This window comes from Frankliniella occidentalis, unplaced genomic scaffold (assembly GCF_000697945.3).
Source record: "Frankliniella occidentalis isolate FOCC.00 unplaced genomic scaffold, Focc_3.1 Scaffold44, whole genome shotgun sequence".
NCBI lineage: Eukaryota > Metazoa > Arthropoda > Insecta > Thysanoptera > Thripidae > Frankliniella > Frankliniella occidentalis.
The window spans coordinates 25,493-28,378 of record NW_026267174.1 but is presented as its reverse complement, the minus strand read 5'-3'; the positions used below and the strand labels follow the sequence as shown (position 1 = coordinate 28,378).

At 55.3% G+C, this 2,886-nt stretch overlaps 1 long non-coding RNA gene across 1 annotated transcript; it reads left to right on the top strand.

Annotated features, from left to right (window-relative positions):
• Positions 1–6: 6 nt before the first annotated feature.
• LOC113206065 (uncharacterized) lies at positions 7–2,796 on the top strand. Its single transcript, XR_008011068.1, has 3 exons — positions 7–654; positions 737–1,058; positions 1,726–2,796. It is a non-coding gene; the product is annotated as an uncharacterized LOC113206065 (long non-coding RNA).
• Positions 2,797–2,886: the final 90 nt, after the last annotated feature.

Genomic DNA, 2,886 nt, shown 5'->3' with positions numbered 1-2,886 from the left:
CTTTCCCTCCCTCTCTTTTCCTCCCTTTCTCCTCCCTCCTCCCTTCTCTTACCTACCTCCTCAGACACCAAACCTACCTACTTTTTCAAAAAGCCGGGTGGGCAGCTGCCCACCCGGCTCCATACGATGGCCGCCACTGCCACTATTAAAAGATTAGCGGGAAACAAAAGATCACTGTAATTAGTATTCCATTCATAACATGACCGATTGTCTCTAGTGAAGCAGAAAAACTGTGGCAATTGCCAGATATTGGGCCGAATCCCCAAAGTCTTTGGGCCGGACTGAACGGGCGTCTAGGCGCCAGGGCGACGATTAGCCGTCACACGCTTCCGCTAAATGAGGCAATGAATAGCCGACTCGCACCCTCTGCACCGGGACCGAGACACGCCCTCCTGCCGGGTCCCCCTGGCGCCCCCTCTGTCTCCGTCGCAGCAAGTTATAGAGAGAGAGAGAGAGAGAGAGCTTCACGTGGGAGTCCCACACAACCCTCTACCACCCCCCCCCCCCTCAACACGTGGCGCTGGACTGGCACCCAACGATCCTCGCTGGACCTCGGCCCGACCCCCGACCGCACATGTGTTCCTACGCAGGAACGAGAACGTGTTCAGATTGTGCTCCTCTGAGGTGGACGAGTAATAAATGAAAATCGAGAGGGTATTTATTTTCAATCGTAATAGCCTGTGTGTCTGATCCAGATATTTTCACGTAATACCAACAACTGAATTTTTGTTTCCAGTCTGTTCAGGGGGTTGCGGAAGGATGGGCAGGCAGGGGGCGGGCGGCAGCGGCCCAGTACCAGGAAGAGGCCAGCCCAGCCGGAGCAGACGCAGCGGGGGCGGCGGGGGCGCCCCGAACACGACAGGACACTCATGTCAGCCGCGCCGGCCCTCCACATATCAAGTTGCGCTTCACACGGAATCCCCAGTACGGGACGCAACACCGCGGGAAAAGGGGACCCAGTGAGAACAAAAGTGCCCAAAAGATATTTTGGGCGTCCAAGATAACTGACTACATCGAACATTATTAGACCCGTAATGCCTACCATAACGACCCTAGAGGTAAGTAACTTGATTTTCTTGTGCTTTCCTGAGCACTATTCATTCGACTCCCTGATGAGGTTTTATGCCTGACCGTATAATTCTCAACTGACCTGCTGATCACCCTCCCAGTGCTTGCCAACGTGCGTCAATTAAGTAGGTCACCCACGAGAATATTGTAAATTTACAGCATTAATAATGCTGCTTTCCTTTTCGTTGAGAAATGGACACGGGTTGCTGGAGTTGGCGCCGGCGCCCATGGCCCGTGTCGCAGCCGACGAGGCCTATCCCTCACCCTCAGCCCGTCCTGACTGACACACTGACACGGACAGCGAGTAAACGGGGCTGGATGGATGAATGGATGATGGCCCGCAGCGATGTGGGGACAGGTCCAGGGGTTGGGTTTCACAAAATAGCTAGGAAAAGTGTGTGTGTGTGGGGGGGGGGGGTGCAAAAAGACGAAACGACCTTTCGACACGGTCTTGTTCTAACAGCAGGCTATCTCAGCTGTGGCGATGCACCGGGCCGTCTGTCTGGTCTTGCGGGGTCATTTGCGTTACCCCGCGGCGAGGGCAGGGGGGAGGGGGTAGCGGGGGGCGCGGGGCGCAGAGGACCGGCTGGCACCTTGAGGCACCGGACAAAAGAGTCGTGCGAACCCATGTTATTTATGTATTTTCAATACTTACAGGACTTGCTCTCCTGCTCCACTCTCTGTTAACAACCCAGCGGCTAAAATAAAAGAAGAAATGGACATCGACTCGCTTGGTCTACGCTGAGCGCGATCAGGCGCGTATTAAGGGGGGGGGGGCGATCGCCCCCCTGTCGTCTCTAGACAGCCGCCTGAAAGGTAGGCAATTTGTGCCACAAAACCCCTGTGTGTAGGCAACCGACAGTGCATCGCCTCCCCTGTCAGCCGGACCTTAATCCGCCACTGAGCGCGATACTACACCAGGTTAGTGGTTCGCCCCCTCTCACTTCTGCATGATACTGTACCGCCATGCACGCGTGCTGCGGTGTTGCCTACTCGCTGGCGCGCCACGCTCAGAGACGATAGGCGGTCGAATCACTCCATGAAGCGGGCCTCACCCATGCTCACACTTATTCAACCGATAGTGCCATGATCTAGTGCGTAATTAGTGCAATCGGATCGTCCTAAAGTTAGAATTAGTTCGCATTTATGTACCCTTCTAATTCGTAATTCAAATTGGGCGAGGCCAGCTTCACAGTAGCCTCACCCAAATTGTGCAAAGGTCAAACAAAGGCCCATATTTTAGTACTCAATTATTGCAATCGATCAGTACTTATATAGTGCACACATCCTTAGGGTACATTAGCCGCCCAAAAGCGGGTGAGTCAGGTGATATATATGGCTAGGGCTACACGGGCTGTCGAACTAAACCGATTTCGAAGTTGAGGCTTCGTGACGCTGACCCCTCTCCCCAGACCTAATTACCCCTACCAATAGATGGAGTGCGAAGTGCGCTATAGTGTTTTGAACAGTTTTGAACCCTGCTGGCGCCATGGAGTCCCCGGCGCCTCAGGCGCGCGGTGGTGGCGATATACCGAGAGCGATAATCGCGCCCTGGAATGACTTCCGCTGCCCTCCTCTCTCTCTCTCTCGCGGTAGATTCCAGGGCTCGCGTTTCGTGCCTCACTTCCCTACGCAATTAGGCCCCCCCTCTCTCCTTTCTTCTTCCTTCCGCCCAGCCCGAGCCAGCCGCCGAGAGGCGCCGCTGCGTCTTGAGCCGCGCCGCTAAAAAGACAGCGGGTGTCGATAAATCAGGGGGCGACAAACGACAATGCGCCCCCGTCCCCTGCGCTGTGTGCGAGAGAGAGAGAGACCGGCGGG